General features: G+C 42.6%; 1 pseudogene; it reads left to right on the top strand.

The window, feature by feature from the left end:
- The first annotated feature begins 6,862 nt into the window (after window positions 1-6,862).
- Window positions 6,863-20,358, top strand: LOC115895665 (annotated as a pseudogene).
- The last annotated feature ends 369 nt before the right edge of the window (window positions 20,359-20,727 follow it).

The following is a 20,727-nucleotide window of genomic DNA, read 5'->3' as shown; positions in this document are numbered from 1 at the left end:
CACTGAATACCAAGAGCCAGAAAAACTGCTTAGGTGATTTGACTATTAAAGGCTGGTCTGTTATTGGATTGTATAGAAGTGGGAAGGCCAAACTGAGAAATTATGTTTGACAGAAGGGAAGAAATGACCGTGGTGGCCTTCTCAGAGCCAGTGGGAAAGGTCTCTACCCATCCAGTGAGAGTGTCTAGATAGACTAAGGGATACTTTAGTTTTCTGACATGTGAGTAAAGTCAATTTGCCAGTCCTGGGCAGGGGCAAATCTCATGCTTGATGTGTAGGAAAGGGAAAGGGAGGAGGCATGAATATTCCCTGGGGAGTAGTAGAAGAGCAGATGGAACTGAGAAGTGATTTCCTTGAAGAAAAATTTCCATGATGGAAAAGAAATGAGAGGTTCTAAGAGGCAGTGTAGCATCTTGTAATCTACATGGAAGAGGTTATGAAATGATGACAGAATAAAATGGGCCTGTGAGGGTGGAAGAAGATATTTTCCTTGGTCTAAGAACCATTTAACCATTTACCTTGTGTGGGAAGAGACTGATAGGTGGAAGTTTCAGTGGGGGAGTAGGTAGGGGTGGCCGATATGAAAGAGAAAATCTGGCCATGAGAGACGGAAGTTGGAGATCTAGCTACTTGTCTAACCACCTTATCAGCATAAGCATTGCCTAGAGAAATGGGATCTGACACCTTTTGATGTCCCTTGCAGTGAATGACTCCAGCTTCCTTTGGAAGTAAAGAGTCCTCCCGCAGAGCTTTTTTTAAAGAGGCATTAATGATGGAGGACACTTGTGTAGTGAGGAAATCTCTTTCAGCCCATCTGACCACATGGTGGTGCAGAATATGGAAGGTATATTTAGAGTCAGTATAAATATTGGCGTGTAGTCTTTTTGCAAGAGTGTGGGCCCAAGTTAAGGCAACTAGTTTGGCTTGCTGAGAGGTAGTGTAGGGGGGCAGAGCAGTAGCCTCAATAACAGATATGTAAGATACTGTTGCATAGCCTGCCTTTGCAGGTGAGTGGCAATTAGGTCTTGTGGAACTGCCATCAATAAACCAAGTGTGATCAGGGTGAGAAACAGGGAAGAAGGAAATGTGGAGAAATGGGGTGAAGGTCAGGTGGATCAGAGAGATGCAGTCATGAGGGTCAGGAGTGGTATACGGAGTAATGTTGGAGGCCAGATTGAAGTCTGGACCAGGAACAATGTTAATCATGGGAGACTCAACAAAGAGTGAGTATAGCTGAAGGAGCTGGGGAGCAGAAAGTATATGCATCAGGTGTGAGGAAGAAAATAGATTTTGGAAATTATGAGAGCTGTAGAAAGTGAGTTGAGCGCACTTTGTGATTTTGAGAACCTCTAAAGTAATAGGGGGGCAGCAGCCACTACATGGAGGCATCATGTCCAGGCTAAAACAATAAGGTTAAGTTGTCTCCACAAAAAAGCTACAGGATGCAATCCCGGGATCCTGGTCATTGTGTAAAAATTTTGACTGACAGACCTGCGCTTTGGCTGTGTGTAATGACAAGGGTTGGGATGAGTCAGGGAGAGCTCGGGTGAGGGCAGTCTCTAAAGCTGTCTTCAAGGAATGGAAAGAGCAGTGGGGAAAGATTTAGGATATATGGGGTCAGCTAAATGTCCTTTTGTGAGTTTATATAACAGTTTTGTTAGGATGGCAAAACCAAGTATCCAAAGGCAAAAGTGGCCAACCATGCCCAGGAAGGAAAGGATTTGTTGTTTTGTAGAAGGGGTTGGGGCTTGAGAGATCAATAGGACACGATTGGTAGGGAGAGAATCTGTTTTTATGAAGAATTATACTGAGGTAGGTAATGGATGGTGAAGAAATTCGAGCTTTGGCGGGGGTACCAAATATCCTTTGGAGAATAAAAGTTGAAGGAGCAGAAGTGTGTCTTGTTGAGAAGATTAAAGAAGGGGCTACAAAGAAGAAGGTCATCAAATACATTGAATAAGGTGAGAAGTGGAGGGGTGGAAAGAAGGTAAATAATGGGAAAGAGCTTGACTGATGTAATGAGAGCTGTCCCTGAAACCTTATGGCAGCACAGCCCAGATAAGCTGCTGGGACCGATGAGTGAAAGGGTCAGTCCAGGTGAAAGCAAAGAGAGGTTGGGACTAGGGGTGCAGGGGAATAGTGAAAAAGGCATATTTAAGATCAAGAACAGAGTAGTGAGGTTTAATCCTTTTAAAGGATGCTGTTAGATGGTATATTGGTGATGAGCTGGGTAAGGGTAATTGGATTTTCATGAGATGGTAATGGGTGCATGACCTGTCACCAAGGAGACAGTAGACGTATCTTATACTGGTGGGTTAAGTTGGGAGGATACAAGGGGAAGAAGTGAAGGAAACTTTGAACTGGGGGAAAAGTTGGCAATGAGGTGTGGCTCTAGCCTAGGAATAGTCAGGGAAGCAGATAATGTAGTTAAAAATGTCTTGGCCTAATAAGGGATCTGAGCAGGTGGGGATAAATAAAAAGGGGTGTATAAAATAATGTTGTCCAAGTTGGCACGAGATTTGGGGAGCTTTAAGAGTTTGAGCAGGCTGCCTGTCAATACCCACAACGGTTACAGAGGCAAGGGAAACAGGCCATTGAAAAGAAGGTAATGTGGAATGGGAAGCCTCCATATTGATTAAGAAGGGGATAGACTTGCCCAAAGAGTTACCCAAAGTGTCTGTGATGGTCTAGGAAGCTTCCAATGTGATGGAGTAGTGTCAGTCTTCAGCCACTAAGCCTGGAATGTCTGGGAAGGAGTAAGTCAGAGAACCTTGGGCCAGAGCTCCACGGGCTCTGGGAGTGGCTGTCAGGTGAGTTAGACAGTCCAATTTCCTGAAGGATCCCACACAGACGGGACACGACTTAGGAGGAATCCCATACTGCGGACATTCTTTGGCCCAGTGGCCATATTTCCGGCATTTGGAGCAAGCTCCTCGTGGAGGAGGATCTGGAGGAACCCCTGGCAGTTGTGGTTCAGGTGTTTGGAGTTGTGCCCTGGAGACGTGGTTGGGGTTTGTCTCATAGTGGAGGCAAGGAAATGCAAATCAGAAATAAGTTGCTACTTGGTTGTTTCTACTCTATTATTACACACCATGAAGGTGAGGTCCAGTAAGTCCTGTTGTGGGGTTTGAGGGCCAGAATTTAATTTGGGGGGTTTTATTTAATATCGGGAGTGAACTGGGTAATAAAATGTGTATGAGTATAGGATGGTCTTTTGGGTCTAGGGCTGTAAAGCCTCTCAGGGTTGCTGCTAAGTGGGCCATGAACTGGGCTGGGTTTTCGTATTTGATGAAAAAGAACCTAAATAGTAACTGATTTGGGAGAGGTAGATTAAAGAAAAAGGAACATTAACCTTGACCATGCCTTTAGCTCCAGTTACCTTTTAAAATGGAAATGTCTGGGCAGTTGGGGTAGAGCTAGTCAAGGAATGAATCTGTAAGCCAGATCAGGTGTGAGGATGGGAGGTGATAAAAGAATTACAGGAGGCTGAGGAAAAATTGGGACCTAGCTTGGCCTGGTGAGGAGGGGAGAGATCAGATGGGTCGTAGAAAAGGAAGACTGGAAAGACTCAGCGATGCTTGGGGTTGGGACTGAGTGTAAAGGCAGGAAGGAAAGAAGGAAGGAAGATTTGGGACAAGTTGCATTGGGAACAGAGACTAGGGAGGGATTGATATGTAAAAGAATGCCTGGACGTCAGGCACCACAGCCTGTTTACCCATTTTATGACAAGAATTATTTAGATCCTGTAGGATGGAAAAATCGAAAGAGCCATTTTCTGGCTATTTGGAACTACTGTTGAATTTGTATTGGGGTCAAGCGGCATTGTAGAAGAAAATAAGGCATTTAGGTTTTAGGTCAGGTTTGAGTTCAAGAGGTTTTAAGTTCTTGAGAACGTAGGCTAATGGAGAAGAAGGAGGAATGGAAGGTGGAAAGTTGCCCATAGTGGAGGAGGCAAGCCCATAGACAAGAGAGAGTAGAGACACAGAGAGAAGGAGTTTGGGGGTTCTTGCCCTCCAGAAAAGCGGGAAAGGAATTGGGACATGGAAATATGGGGCTGGGGTGCAAAAATAAGAGGTTGGGGCACAGAAATAAGGGATTGGGAGGTTCTGGCTCCCCAGAAGAGCTGAGAAAGGGTAGAGACAAGGAAGGGGTCAGGGTTCTTGCCCCTCACCCAGAAAAGCGGGACTTGCTGCTAAGGGTGAAGGACCAAGGCAGAGGTCCCTGCAGCATGGTCAGACACCTCTGAAGTGTGGGTGAGTAATCAGAGAGGCATCTCCGCAATGATTAAACACCAAAGGAAGGCTGCCTTCCCAACTCCGTGACCAGTGTCAGAGTTTTGGCTCCATGGACAAAACGTTTCTCATTTGTCTCTACCAGAAAATAAAAGGAATTGAAATTAAGGGAAGGGAGAGATTAAAGGGTGGTGCCAAGATGGAAAGAAAAAAGAGGTTGAGGGATAGTGAGAGGTTGGAGAATAAAGTAAAAAGAGGCCGCTTACCTGATTTAAAATTGGTGAGATGTTAGTGAGTTTTTCCTTGGGCTGCTTGGAGTGAGGACCCGAGGTCGTCGGTGGATCTTTCTCTCAGAGCAAAGAGCAGGAGGACAGGGGATTGATCTTCCAAGGCAGGTCACCTGACCGCAGTAAGGGCACCAAATTTTCATGCGTGTCCATGTGAAGGGACTACCAAACAGGCTTTGTGTGAGCAATAAAGCTTTTTAATCACCTGGGTGCAGGCAGGTTGAGTCTGAAAAGAGAGTCAGCAAGAGGAGATAAGGGTGGGGCCATTTTATAGGATTTGGGTAGGTAAAGGAAAATTACAGTCAAAGGGGGCTTTCCCTCTTTGGGGCAAGAGTTGGGGTCACAAGGTGCTCAGTGGGGGAGTTCTTTGAGCCAGGATGAGCCAGGAAAAGAACTTTCACAATTCAATGTCGTCACTTAAGGCAGGAACTGGCCATTTTCACTTCTTTTGTGGGGGAATGTCATTGATTAAGGTGGGGCAGGGCATTTTCACTTCTTTTGTGATTCTTCAGTTACTTCATGTCATCTGGGCATATACGTGCAAATCACAGGGGATGCGATTGCTGGGCTTTAGCTCAGAGGCCTGACAGAAACCTTATGTAAAATTATATTAAACCTCAAGGGGTTTGACTATGAACTAAGATTTTCATAAACTTATTACAGCACCTTAACAATCTTTTACAAATTTGCTAATGAGAAGATCAACGTTTCAAGAAATTTTTATTGTGCTTTCACTTCAATGCTTAATTGAAGAAATCAATATCATACTATTTTGAATCTAGTTACCATTTTCACAGAATTTTCTTTGACAAGAAAAAGACATTTAAGACATTTAAGATAGGGACATTTAAGTCTACAGAAGTTGTCTACTACCTTTTTTCAGCTATACCCTGCTCACAGAGATATAGTCTAAAGGTAGTAACCCTTGTTAAGTTGTGGTGGTCTCCACCCAGTACGAGCTTCCTGGATGCTTTCTTTTCCTACTGATGACTTCGCACTGGTGGACACCACTTCCCTAGTCAGGTTGCTACCTTGGAGTTTCACCTCAGACCACTGCACTAGGAATGAGCAAGGCTCTGTGGGCATGGGACCGGCTGAGCCAGGCATGGGAGAAAATCACCTTGTTTATCAATTGCTAAGACCTTGGGAAAATTACAGTATTTGAGTGGGAATGCTCTGTTTTTCCAGGCATCCTATCATGGCTTCCCTTGGCTAATAAAGGGAAACACCCCCAACCCCTTCAAATTCCCAGGAGGTTTGGCGCCCTGCCCTGCTTCAGCTTGCCTTCCATGGATGGCACCCACTGTCCAACCAGTCCCAGTGAGATGAACCAGGTACTTTAGTACTCAGCACTGCAGGACTGACTCATCTTCTGCCTCAGTCATCCTGGGAGTTGACGACCAGAGGTTTTCCCATTCAGCCATCTTGGAACAGCGCCAGAAAAAAATTGTATTAATTTTTAAAGGTACATTTTGTTTTGTTTTGTTTTGTTTTGTTGTGAGACAGTCTTGTTCTGTTGCCCCAGGTGGAGTTCAGCGGTGTGCTTTTGGCTCACCACAAGCTCCGCCTCCTAGTTCATGCCATTCTACTGCCTCAGCCTCCCAAATAGCTGGAACTACAGGGGTGTGTCATCACATCCGGCTAATTTTTTTTTTTTTTTTTTTTTTTTTTTCGTAGAGACAGGTTTTCAGTGTTAGACAGGATGGTCTTGATGTCCTGAACTCGTTATCTGCCTGTGTCAACCTCCCACAGTGATGTGATTACAGGCATGGGCCACCACACCTGGTGCATGGTAAATTTTCTATATAAGTACTCACACATCTAGTTTTATTAAACAGATAATTTAAACATCTATTACAGAGAAACCTGAATTGCAAGGATTTCTTTCTTCCTCCAGTCCCTTCCCTATTCCTTTCAATCAGCTGGCAGTGAGATCACTGAAAATGAGGGTGTAAGGATCAGGACTGGTCCAACTGGAGTTGTGTTTGCCCCTCTGCCTTTCAAGGTCACTGTCTGGCAGGGTCAGGACTTTGTCTGAAGAAAATGGCTTTGTGTCATCAGAGGATCGCTTGGTGAGTTCATTTGAGAGACGACTCAGGCACCAAGATTTGGAATGAACTGCGTTAGTAATTACTGTTCATATCTAAGACAGTAGAGGACATAGACAAAGAATATTGGGGTGACCCTGTGATGTCAGCACTTTTCAGCCAGGAGGTCTGCTTTTCCTCCTGGGAAGAAGTCTAGGCCTCAGAGTCCCACACAACCTCTCCTCCCATTTTTGTCTCTTTTAGAAAGACGTGAATAAAATGGGCCTCCACAGTCCAAAGAGACCCTTCAAGGACCATGGGAGCCACTGGGCTTGGCCTTGGACTTTCCTGGAGACAAGACCATTTGAACGTCACTGACTGCCAGGTACTATCATCCCATGGGCCATGGGATTATCTCATCTGTTCAGTTCCCCTCTACCCTCTAGTGGGGACTAGGGCATTGAATGGGTGTAGGGCTGACAGGGCCCTGTCTCTGGGATCAGGTCATACCCCAGGGACAGGGAAGCCACCAACAAGGAGCCCACATCAGGGGAGAGGTTTGGGGAGCAGCTTTCTCTGATTATACACTTGCTCCTGCAGCCTGACTCATCACGTGAATTTGTGTCTATTTTGGAAAATGGAGACAACAGAGTTAGAAAAAGACACACAGGCCTGTCACCTAAAGACAAATGCAGCTGTCATTGTTGTGTATTTATCTTTATTATTTTGTTTGATTTGATTTTATCATGCTTCTGGTACAGTGCTTTTTTGAGCACTCTCCCTGTATTCTGTGGTCTTCCTTTCATGAGGAGGTTCCTTTAAGGATAAAAAAATGTGCAGCTGGCCAACTGTGGATCTGGTCTCCTTGTTGGGCTGACCTACTTCTTGTCAGGCTTTCACAGCATGTGTGCATTTGTTCCTCCTTTCCACTTACCATTATGACATTAGCATCTTTCTTGACACCTCTTATGCCTGCTTATATTTAGATCATCCACTGCCCAGGTGTGTGACCCTAGGTATATTCACGTCACCTCTTACCTATAAAACAGATGGTGCCAGCACCTGCCATGGGGATTGTTGCAAAGGTTAATTGGAGGTGCTTATCCAAAGCCTCAGAATACCATTGAGACACAGTGAGCATGCATGAAATACCAATATTTGTTATCAATTGCTGCCTGATAGTTCCTCAGGATCAATCATCATTTGTGCACATAACTATTGTGCTCTTGTTCATTGTTTTTTTATTTTCAATACAGGACAACAAAACTTGATTGAAGGTCATTGTAAATAAACTGCTAATGAATTATGTGTTACTAGTAACAGGCTTTATTAAGTGCCTCAAGGGGGCCAAGTCAATCAGAGCCTGAACCAAGTCTTTACAGACACAGGAAAAATGGTAAAGGTATTGCAATTTGTGATATCCTGGGTCCCAGACCCACCAGTGGCCAAGCTGAAATAGGAACCCATATTCCTAAGCTTGGCTTCAGTTTCTTTCCAGGTCCTACTGCTCTGGTCTGAGAGAGTCTCTGCCCACCAAAATATGGTGTTCTGTGTGTCCCCCTGGTCACTGCAGCATAGTAAAATATACCAGTAGGGGCCTGGCCATGATGTTTCCACCCTCCTCCTCATCTTTTCTGACCCTTTCCTCTGCCTTCTGGCTGCTTGAAGTAACACCCTGGACCCCTCTATGGCTGCACCTGAATTGTGGCTGATGCCTCTAGCACAGCCATTCTCCAAAGAAGTTTCTTTCCAGACTGGCCGGTTGGTCTACATTTAGGGACTGGACTTCATGATGGACACTGCAGACACCACTGTGTCTCTGTCTACTGATACCCTTGATGACGCCTACAGGTGGATCTGCTTTGGACAAATGGAGTTTCTGAGCTGGATGCGGTGATTACTGGGTGTTGTTAGAAGAAGTGGAAGCGTGGGTAGAGTCAGGATTTTCTGCTGGAATCTGTGATGTTTACTTAGACTTAGAACCAGTACAACTGGAAGAGAGACTCTTCCTAGAGTCTCTGATACCAGAGATTATTTTGCATATATTTTATTTTCAAAATAAAATCAATAGATAAAATATTTTGAAAATAAAACATATGCTCATGACTGAAGAATGCAGAAGTGAAGCAAGAGTGACATAGAAAGAGTTGCCACCATGTACGCCTCATCCTAGTCGCCTGAATTCCCTGTTAACACCAGGTGCAACAGAGGAAGTCTGACCTTCAATTCCCCATCTTTCCTCCACCATCTACCAATAGTAACCATATCATGATTTTAGTTTATTTCTGTTATCAATGAAGCTCTAAGTAGCTGTGGAGTGTATATATTTAAATACATTTTTTTTTTGAACCAATACTGCAGAATATTGTGTTTCCTCTTGTAGGGAATATATTGGCACTGTGAACTCACCTGCATTTCTTCATATTCTATGGGTGTATACATATTTTTTCTTTAGCTTTCTGTTTTCCTGGAGTTTCTAATTGCCTTTTCTTCATTCTGTCTATTTAAAAATAATTATCTCCTTTTATCACATTCTTAAAATCTTTCAGCATTTCTAACTTCCCATCTGAAAAGTCACTGCTGGATACCTTTCTTCTTCTTGCTCCCATCCAGCCGACATCTCTCTAATTCTGGAGTGGAACTGTCATTCCCATAGGTTTTATAATTGTCTGCCTGGGTTTTCACATGTGAAATGCTATTTCACTACTGCAACTCCGGGACCAGTCTCCCAAAGCACTATCCATTTTTCTTATGGTAAAATTTTTTAATTGTATGAGGTTTTGAAATATTTTTTAGATTCTGTCTTCCATTTTTTGAGAGTTAAACGTTATGAGAAAATTTCAAGCTCTCTTTCCTAATCTCTGAATATTCCTATCATCTTCCTAAATTTTGTTATTTTCTATCCATGCAGCATTTTATTTTTCTCTGGGATTGTAGTGAGCATGGGTTCTGAAATTTCCTTGCACAGAGTTTATGGTGCCAGGAGGAGTAAAGAACTTAAAAACTCCTTTCTCTGGTGACAAGTTGTCGGTTTCATCATAACTGTCTTTTATTGTTTGCTTTTTCTCAAACTGTTGGACACTCATGTTTGCCTGTGCAATTAGTATTACGGTTGAAATGGGGTTAGTCACAGGATCATTTCACACAGCGACAAGAGGATCTGGCCTTTACGACAGGGGCCTACACATGGGAAAGGTGATCTCCTCTAGGAATCCCTAGCTTCCTTGTTTCCTCTGCAGAAATCTTTACCTTTGGTTGCCCTGCTGCCACCTTAGCATGGAGATGCTCTTCCTCCACTTGCAACCTGACCACACAACTGTAGACTTTGTGCTCATGGACATTTCCTTTCCCTTGTCTTAGAGAGAAGATGCAAGCCATTTCTCTACTATGATGGACCAGAATGTCCTCTGAATATTACTGCCTCTATATCATAGGGCAGTAAGCTTCTGCATGAACGAGGAAATAGTAGAAAACAGACACGTGGACAGGAAGGTCACTTTGACCTCTAAATGTCCAGAGGGGCAGCTGGGTACTGTGTTAGCTGATCATTCTTTTGTGTGAGCCTTTCCCTCAGGCCTGTTTTGTGTCTGGGCTCAGGCCAATTTAACTAACATTATACAGCCTCACAGTTAGGAAAAGAAAAGAACCTGCCTTCTCAGGCCACAGCTTTCCAAAATGAAAACCAGAGCTGAGCACAACAGTAGCTTGTCTTGAAAGGGACAGGTCTCCTGAAATTGTCTCTGGAAAGTCCAACAGCATGGAAGGTAGCGGCAGCTTACACCACAGAGACATCTTGGTAAACCTTAATTAGAGGCAAAAGTGGTGATCATTAAGGGCGGGTTGCCAAGTCTCTGTGAGCCAGACACAAATGAAGACTGAGGTCATGTGTTACACATCCTCCCACACACAGAGGCTGTGGAAGCCAGCTGCAGACTCTGACTACAGTCTCTGGCACTGGAGGTCCGGAATGAAAGCACAATTTGAAGTCAGCAGAATTCAAATTTCCTTTGGTCTCTGAAAGCCTGGGAAATCTGTTTATACTGATGCTTGTGATGGTTCTGTTCTCACAAAGGGAGACTGAGGTCTGTGAGCCTGGTTCACATGGCCTGGGATGTCTGGGCTGAATGCTGTGTCTACTTCTGTACTTTGCAGTCTTGGTTGTGCCACACATGGGTTCCATGCCTCTCTGAAGTCCTATCTCCATTAGAGGCACCCAAAATCAGGTAGCCAGGGTATGGGGGTCTACCTTTTCTGACAGCTGAGACAAAGTTGCCTGAAGTCAGGTGCTCGGTGATACTATAATTATAGGGGACATATAAGAGGAGAGGGAGCAGTCCCAGAATTCACATGCTCTGCTTGCTGAAACACTTATATTGCGACATAACCCACACCATGCAGATGGGCTCACTTTTCCATTCACCACTGAAACTGTGACAAGACAGAGGCTGCCACAGACACATGACCTCTGAGGCTTGCTTAGTCTCTCCACACGGTGGTCCTAATCCTTCCTCCTGCTCCTCTAACCTTTGTGCCTCCTGCCAATCCTATAGGACTAGCATTTCCAAAAAACCGCTTCATTGACATGTGATTGGCATATGGTAAATTGTACATGTGTAGATAGATTAACTGATGGTTTTTTTCCATGTGAGTGTTCCATTCACTGCAAGGCCACAAGTGTGATGAAGTTCAAGAAAAGGTACCCTCCTCGCAGCAATGGCCACTGCAAGGCCACAAGTGTGATGAAGTTCAAGAAAATGTACCCTCCTCCCAGCAATGGCGACCTCTCCCTGGCCACCGTGGGATCACAGATCTGTTTCTTTCACTAACAGATAGTGGTGTTATATAGAATTGCATGTAAATACAGTATGTACTTGGGTCTTTGTGCATCGTTTTGATCTGGCTTCTTGTATTCAGTGGAACTACTTTAAGAATCATTCTGTTCTGAGTGCATCAATAGTCCATTCGTTTTCACACTGAACCACATGCCATGGGGTGGATAAGCCATAGCTTGTTCACCCTTCCTCTGTGTATGGGCATTTGGGGACACCTGGTTTGGAAGCATTATGCATAAGGATGTCATTAATGTTTCTTAATGTATGTTGCCTATGAACTTGACTTCGTTTCTCATGGTTCATTCCTAGGAGTGCAGCGGCCACATCATATCATGCTAGGTATGCATTGACTATGCTAAGGAAATATTGACTCTTGTCTCTAAGTGTTTGGTCCATCCTCTGCTTTCTCTCTTGCTTCCCCTGATTTAGCCATACTAACCTCTTGTCTCCTTCACCCTTCAGGGCAAAAACTTCTTAGCATACCGCTCTTCCTCTACACTTGGAATCACCATGTGCTGGCTCTGATGCTCTCACTAAAGTTGGCTTCTGTGACCCATGTACAACACATTCCCCTTGAAATGATAAAAAGACTGGTTGTGGCCTGGACTCATGTTCAGATTCAAGTGACTCACAAACTCTTTCTAAGTGACAACTGGAGACGTGGCCATGGGCTGGAACCTGAGTATGAAGTTACTTATAAGCTGTGTGGTTGAAAGCGAGCCACTCAATCCCCTGATCCTGGCCTTTTTCTCTACATATGTGAGTACCCATACCTTGCAGGGTTGCTGTGAGTTCACCTGAGCAAGACACCTGTACATGGTGGTGCTCAGAAAATGTAAATTTCCCTTTATTGAAATGGAACAACCCACGGATATTATGTGCTGAGGAGTGAATTACAATAGAGCAAGATACAGAACACCTTGTAAACCCTGAGGAGGCATCACTGATCACTAGAAAGGCAGCAGAGAAAGAGTGAGCTGGAGCTGGAAATGGCCAGTGGGTCGGTTCTGGGTAGTTAAACAGGCATGAGTAGGGCAGAAGAGGTTTTCCCCATCCACATACCAGGAATGCCGGGACATTAGATGTTGGTTGGACAGTTTTCATATTGCTTCTCTAAAAAATAATAATTTAGCAGCTGGAGCGAGGGATAGACAAGTGTCTACTGATACACACCTGGTAACATTACCATGTTAATTAAGCTCACATTCCAGGGAGGAGGAAAGAGAGTTTCCAATAAAACCTCACCTACTGGGTGAGTGAGCCCAGGTGTGCACATTAAGAGACTAAATGACAGAGTATGACATTCTGGGGTCACTCCAGCAAAAAAAAGGGAGGAAGCTTCAGATAGTTATGCATATATATGCTTAAACACACTTCTTATTCTCACTTCCAAAGGGTAAGGAGGGCACTCTGCCTTTGGGCAGCCCACATTAAGGGAGGAATCATGGACATGGGTGCACCAGATGCCGGAGGTAGACCAGCATATAAAGTCCCAGAATGTTGTGCAGAAGCTCTTTAGTTTAATTAGATCCCATTTGTCAATTTTGGCTTTTGCTGCCATTGCTTTTGGTGTTTTAGACATGAAGTCCTTGCCCATGCCTATGTCCTGAATGGTACTACCTAGGTTTTCTTCTAGGGTTTTTATGGTATTAGGTTGAACAGGCAACCTACAGAATGGGAGAAAATTTTTCCAATCTACTCATCTGACAAAGGGCTAATATCCAGAATCTACAAAGAACTGAAACAAATATACAAGAAAAAAACAAACAACCCCATCAAAAAGTGGGGAAGGATATGAACAGACATTTCTCAAAAGAAGACATTCATACAGTCAACAGAACATGAAAAATGCTCATCATCACTCACCATCAGAGAAATGCAAATCAAAACCACAATGAGATAACCATCTCACCCAGTTAGAATGGCAATCATTAAAAAATCAGGAAACAACAGGTGTTGGAGAGGATGTGGAGAAATAGGAACACTTTCACACTGTTGGTGGGATTGTAAACTAGTTCAACATTATGGAAAACAGTATGGCAATTCCTCAAGGATCTAGAACTAGATGTACCATATGACCCAGCCATCCCACTACTGGATATATACCCAAAGGATTATAAATTATTCTACTACAAAGACACATGCACAAGTATGTTTATTGCAGCACTATTCACAATAGCAAAGACTTGGAATCAACCCAAATGTCCATCTGTGACAGACTGGATTAAGAAAATGTGGCACATATACACCATGGAATACTATGCAGCCATAATAAAAGGATGAGTTTGTGTCCTTTGTAGGGACATGGATGCAGCTGGAAACCATCATTCTTAGCAAACTATCACAAGAAGAGAAAACCAAACACTGCATATTCTCACTCATAGGTGGGAACTGAACAATGAGATCACTTGACTCGGGAAGGGGAACATCACACACTGGGGCCTATCATGGGGATGGGGGAGGGGGGAGGGATTGCATTGGGGAGTTATACATGATATAAATGATGAATTGATGGGTGCTGACGAGTTGATGGGTGCAGCACATCAACATGGCACAAATATAAATATGTAACAAACCTGCACGTTATGCACATGTACCCTAGAACTTAAAGTATAATAAAAAATAAAAAGGAAAAAAATAAAAGAAAGGAAAAACCAAAGGAGTTGTTGGGCTCTGGTCATTCATTAATCCAATCTTTCATATTTATCACAAGCCATGTTCTATGCTAGGCACTGAAAATGCAAGGATGAATAGCTGATGTTACATAAATTTTACTCTTAATTGTGTAAATTTGTATTTCTTTCTTTGGTCGACATATTATAGATTTTAGATATATCAACAAAGAGTACAGTTACCCAATATAATTTGTCTTTGTGACTATAGAAGGAAAAAACAATTTAAAAAAAAAAAAAGTCCCAGAATGAAGGTTAACGGCCACACTTGTTCTTCAGGTCACCCATTGGGATCTCATCCCAGTGCACTTTTCATTCTTTCCTGCTCTAAAGCTTTTCAATAAATGTCCACTCCTGCTGCGAAACTTGCCTTGGGGTTATGTTTCTTCTTTATGCCCATGAGTTGAATTATTTCACCTGAGGAGGCAAGAATTGACATTGCTAAACACTTATATATATTTGCTGCCGGTAACTCAACTGCCTTCTACTGGTAACTTGTCTTGGAGCTGGAGAACACAATGACTGGAGTATGTGTCCAGAATGTTCCTGCCCAGGCCCCAGGCAGTTCTGAACTGTGGAAGGACATGAACCCCAGACTAATGGGACGCCATGGAAAGAGAGTTCAGCCGGCTGATGGAAGAGTGGGGATAGGATATTTTTTATTGAGGTATAATTCCCATGATATGTTACCTGCATTTTCATGGAGAATTCAGTGACACAGGAATGTGCATGTTCTACCACCTCTTAATTCCAAATTATTTTCATCATCACAAAAAGGAAATCAATACCTGTTAAGGAACCTAATCTGTCCTCTTTCTGACCCCTGATAATTAGTAATCCACTCTCTTTCTCCAAGAAGTTATTTATTCTGGATATTTGTATAAATAAAATCATACAGTATGTGAATTTTGTGTTTACCTCTTTAATCACAATGGTTTTGTAGTATCTTCACATTGTAGAATGAGTGTCTCAATCCTTTTTATGGGTAAATATTAGGCCTTTGTATGGATACACTACATTTTGTTTTCCTGTTATTTGTTGATGGACATTTGTTTTGCTTCTATCTTTAAGTCATTATGCATAATCCTGCTATTAATATATGTGTACACTTTTCTTGAATACCTGTTTTACATTGTTTTTTGTATGTACCTGGGATTGGATTTGCTGGTTTATATGATAATTCTGCTTAGTTTTTGCAGAAAAACCAAATTATTTTCCACAGCAGTTGAACTATTTTACCTTTTTTGTTTCTCCTTTTCCATGTCAAACCTTGTCAGTTTACGGTTTTTAAATAACAATAATTATAATTGGTGTGCAGGTGTGTCTTATTGTGGCTCTGATTTGCATTTCCCTGAGGTGAGTGATGTTGAGCTACTTTTTATGTGTTTTTGTGTGTCTTTGGAAAAAAATATTTTCAATTTATCTATTTATTTTTCTAATTGGATTGTTTTTGTTTTTGTTCCTGTGTTGTAAGAATTTCTTCTATATCCTGGATACTATACCCTTATTGTTATATATGACTTGAAAATATTTGGTCTTATGCTGTTGATTTTCTATTGACTATCACGATAGTGTCCTTTGAAGCATGAAAGTTTTGTTTGAATGAAATTCAATTTATCTATTTTTTTCTTATGTTTTCTGTGCATTCCCTGTCATTCTCAGGAAACCATTGACAAATTAAATGCGTATAAGCACATAAAAATATGTTCAACATCACTAGCTATTAGGTAAATGAATATCTAAACCACAATGAGATTATCAATTTACGTGCACTAGAATGCTTTTTTTTTTTTTTTTTTTTTTTTTTTTCTTAGAAGGGAGAGTTGGAGGGTATGTGGAAAAAATGGAATAAACACTTGTGCATTGCTGTTGAGAACGTGAAATGTTGGTGATGGTTGCACAGTAACATAAACATAGTTAATACCACTTACCTATACGCTTACAAATGTTTAAATTGGTAAATTTTATGTTATGCTTCTTTTATCACACACAACAAAGGCTTCCTGAGAACTGGTTCTGAAATAGTTTCATGTGTAATAAAAGAAGACCCTAGTCTTCTAGAGTGAGTAGGACCCCCCTCTTTTTTTTTTTTTTTTTTTTTTTTTTTTTTTTTTTTTTTTTTTTGAGATGGCACCTAGCTCTGTCACCTATGCTGCAGTGGAGTGGAGCTGTCTCTTCTCACGGCAAGTTCTGCCTCCCGGGATCACACCATTCTCTTGCCACAGCCTCCTGAGTATCTGGGACTGCAGGCGCCCACCACCACCCTTAGCTAGTTTGTTTTTGTATTTTCTTAGTAGAGACAGGGTTCCAAGATTTTAACCAAGAAGGTCTCTATCTCCTGCCCTCGTGATTCACCCACCTTTGCCTCCAAAAGTGCTGGGATTACAGGCATGAGACATAGCAACTGGCCGAGTAGCGGCCTTTTTTTTTTCATGCTGGAACTATACACTCTTCGTTCTACCAAAGATGTAGCACGACCTCATCAACCAGAGGGAGCCCAATTCTAACAGGCCCATTTTTACCTCTTTCCAAAATCCTGTTCTCCTATTCAACTCAATCCTTGCCCTCTACAAACCAGTATACAACTCAAGTCTGTTTACCTTCTCTGTAGTCTTTTCTACAATGTCATAGAAATGCAATTGTATAGTAGTGATATCTTCAGACTGGCACTTTTTGTTATTACCATTTACTCTTTATTCCATAATTGCTGCCAAAAGAAGCATTCATGTGTTGTGCCACAAAAAACTGATCATAATCTGAGCTCTATTTAGTAAAAACTTTAAAAAAAAATTGTTAATACATATGTAGCATTTATCCTTTTTTAAATTCATAATTTATAAAATGAGATAGCAAGCTGTAGCTAATGAGACAATGGGCTGAAATAGTGTGCTACTTCACTATGTAGAGATCACTTTCAACCCAGTGATTCCTTTACAGATGTCTAAGGGTTTCGGTCCCACAGACCCTGACTCATTGATGGATGAATAAAGTACACTCACACACAGATATTCTGCTTTGCCAGTCTAGCTTAGCATCTGGGCTGCTTACAGACTCCAGCAGAGTGTAGTAAACAGTTTTGACTGTGGCCCTGAGCAGCTAGTGAGACTTGCATTTATTCAGTAAAGATTAATATACAAAGGTTTGAGTCAACACCACTAAAGTGTAATTGACAGTGTAGACTTCCCAATGAGAAAGGAATTAAGCATCTGTGGAAAGTCAGATGTTAGTCTTAGGACCACAGGGGTGAGTATACTAGTTAGGTAAACACCCGACATCCTTTGTTTGTACTCTAACGTATTTAACTAAAGGGAAAAGTCTGCATTCAGTCAAGATTATTACTGGGGCTTATGTCATTCCCCCAGCAGTTCCAAGAGGTTTGCATCTGATAATTTTCCCCACCATCCTGACTGAACCCCTACAGATGTAAAAGCAGCCAGAGGAAATTCTAGAGTACAAAACAGTGTCTGTGGGAATTGAAAAAGAAAAACTTTGATTTCAATTTCTGTACACATTTTACAATGCTTTATACTTGATACAGAATAGAACTCTGGAGGTTTTCCTCCTGAAATCTGCTTTTACAAAAGTGATCAGAAATGTGAAATCACATGTTTTTGGGCTGTTAGTTTTTCTTCATCTTTCACACAGCACTGCATTGATTGACATTTGAAGACAGACTATTAAAAGATTTCTCACTCTTAGTTTCATTTTTCCTTTTAGACGTTACAAGTGAAACTTCTGGTAATTTTAACAGTGCCCTCTCTAAATAAGAATAAAATATGGTGGGCATCTGGCAAGACGGCTGAAAAAGAACAGCTCTGGTATGCAGCTCCCAGAGAGTCCAACACAAAAGACCGGTGTTTTCTGCATTTCCACCTGAGGTACCCAGTTTGTCTCATTGGGACCGGTTAGACATTGAATGCAGCCCACAACAGGTAAGCAGAAGCAGGTTGGTGAGTGTTGCTTCACCAAGGAAGTGCAAGAGGTTGTGAAATTCTCCCCCTACTAGCCAAGGAAAGCCATCAGCGGCTGTGCTGTCAAGCCCACTTTCTACACCTTTCCCATGGTTTTGGCAACCCACACACCAGGCGATTGCCTAGTGTGCCTACACAACCACAGCCAGGGGTTTCAAGCACAAAACTGGGGTGGCCATTTGGCAGATGCTGAGCTAGCTGCAAAAAATGTTTTTGTACCCCAGTGGCACGTGGAACCCCAGTGACACAGAACCATTCACACCCGTGGAAAGAGGTCTGAAGCCAGGGAGTCAAGTGGTGTCACTCATCAGGTCCCCCCACTACCATGGAGCACAGCAAGCAGAGATCCAGTGCTTCAAATTCTCACTACCTGCAGAGAATTCTGAAGTCAACTTGAAACGATCAAGCTTGCTGGGGAGAGCGTAGACAACCATTACTGAGACTTGAGTATAAGGGTTTCCCCTCACAGTGTTAAGAAAGCTGCCAGGAAGTTTGGACTGCATGGAACTCACAGAAATACGCAAACTATCTGTAGCCAGATGGACTCTAGATTCCTCCTCACTAAGTAGGGCATCTCTGAAAGAAAGGCAGCAGCCCCAGTCAAGGGCTTATACATAAAACTCCCATCTCCCTCGGACAGACCACCTGGGAAAAGGTATGGCTGGGAGTGCAACTTCAGCAAACCTAAACATTCCTGCCTGCCTGCTCTGAAGAGAGCAGAGTATCTGCTAGAACAGTGCTCAAGCTCTTCTCAGGGACAGACTGGCTTTTCAAGTGTGCCCCTGACCCCTGTCCCTTATGACTAAGAGTCACCTGCCAGCAGGGGTCAAGAGAAAGTTCACACAGGAGAGCTCTGGCTGGAAAAATTCAGCTACCACTGTGGGAAAAAATCTTCCAATTATTGCTGTTTCACCATCTCAGATGGTGATAACCCGGCAAACAGCATCTGAAGGAGACCTCCAGCAAACTCCAGCAGACCTACAGAACAGATGCCTGACTTTCAGATGAAAACCTAACAAACAGAAAGCAGTCACATCAACATCAACAGAAAGGACACACACACACACACACACACACACACACACAGACAAAACCCAATCCAAAGGTCATCAGCATCAAAGATCCTAGGCAGATAAATCCACAAAAAATGAGGAAAAATCAGTTGACTTGGGTCTGTTTTGGGGCTGTCTATTGTGTTCCACTTATCCAATTGTCTATTAAATTATCAATGCCACACGCTTGTTTATTGAGCTAGCTTTAGTGTAAGTATTCATATCTATGTGTGGAAGTCCTTTAGCTTTGTTCTTCTTCAGGCTTATTTCATCTATTCTAGGTTTAGGAAGAGTTTGTTGATTTATTTGCCTTGAATTTGCTTGGAATATGCCTGAAATAATAATAAACGTACTTCTCAAGAACAAGAAAGGTATCTTCCTGTATTTATTTATTGAGAAAGATCTCGCTTTTTCACTCATGTTGGAGTGCCAAGACATGATCTCAGCTCACTGAGATTCTTCCATTTCAACGACCCAAGTAACTGGGACCACAGGGATGCACCACCAACCCCAGCTTATTGTTTCTGTATTTTTGATAGAGATGAGGTTTCACCATGTTCCCCAGGCTGGTCTCCAACTCATGGGCTCAAGTGACCTGCCTGCCAAAGCCTGCCAAACTGCTGTGATTACAGGCAACTTCCACTGTGCCTAGCCTGTCTGCATCTATTCATATTTCTTTTGATTCTCTCAGAGGTGACTCATTGTGTTCTGAGAGAATTTTGCATATTTTTTTACCCTTATACTTAATGAATTCGATTTTGTGGGTAGTATTGTAAATGGTGTTTTAATATTTCAAATTCCTATTATTTCTGTGCAGTATTGCTGATATAGAAAAAATCAACTGAGTTTTGTCTATTGACCTCGTCTTTGCTTCTTTTTATCTCCATTGAAGTTATGGGAAGGTTGCCTCTATTTCACTTCCACTGCCTGAAATTATCATCTGGATTAATACACCCTGAATTTCAGAGATTTTCCATGGCTACCACCAGCAGGTGCACGGAGCCCACACACTGATTTCACAAACCAGCTGTCTGAGGAGCAGGGTCTCCTCACAGTGCCTGGGACAGAGCTTCCTCCTCCTCAGGACACACTCGGGAGGGGCCAAGTTTTCAGGGTACCTCGTGACACCTGTGGCCACATTTATGAGGAAGACGAAGCCTACTTCATCTCAGGACCCGCCCAAGAGTGGCAGTGGCTTTGGGACACCTGGAGTCGCGTCCACTATGAGGATGAAGACTCCTTTTCTGGACCTGCCAAGGAGGGGCTGTTGCTACAAGACACCTGATGCTACATCTAGGGTGAGAATAAAGAACTGACCTCAGGACCCTCCCAGAAGAGGACATGGAATTGAGACATCTTGAGAGATAACTCACAAACTATCACTTTAGTCATTTTAACGTACACACTCTCTTTAAAACACTGGGGTTTCCTAAGCTTGAGATTTCTGCAATGGGCTTGTTATTCTGTCTTATTTTTAAGTCAAGAATACTGAGGTAAAAAAGTTTCAGTATTTTGTCCAAACTCTTTATCTTGGTGTTTTCATTATAGAATATGTGGATTTGCATCAATTATATCAGAGATATAGAAAGTGAATGTATGAGGCAAATGCATTGCAAGGGTAGCATTTGTCTAGGTCCACCTGCACATAAGGAGT

This window comes from Rhinopithecus roxellana, chromosome 22 (genome assembly GCF_007565055.1).
Source record: "Rhinopithecus roxellana isolate Shanxi Qingling chromosome 22, ASM756505v1, whole genome shotgun sequence".
In the NCBI taxonomy this organism is placed as follows: domain Eukaryota; kingdom Metazoa; phylum Chordata; class Mammalia; order Primates; family Cercopithecidae; genus Rhinopithecus; species Rhinopithecus roxellana.
This window is presented reverse-complemented; position numbering and strand designations above follow the sequence as displayed.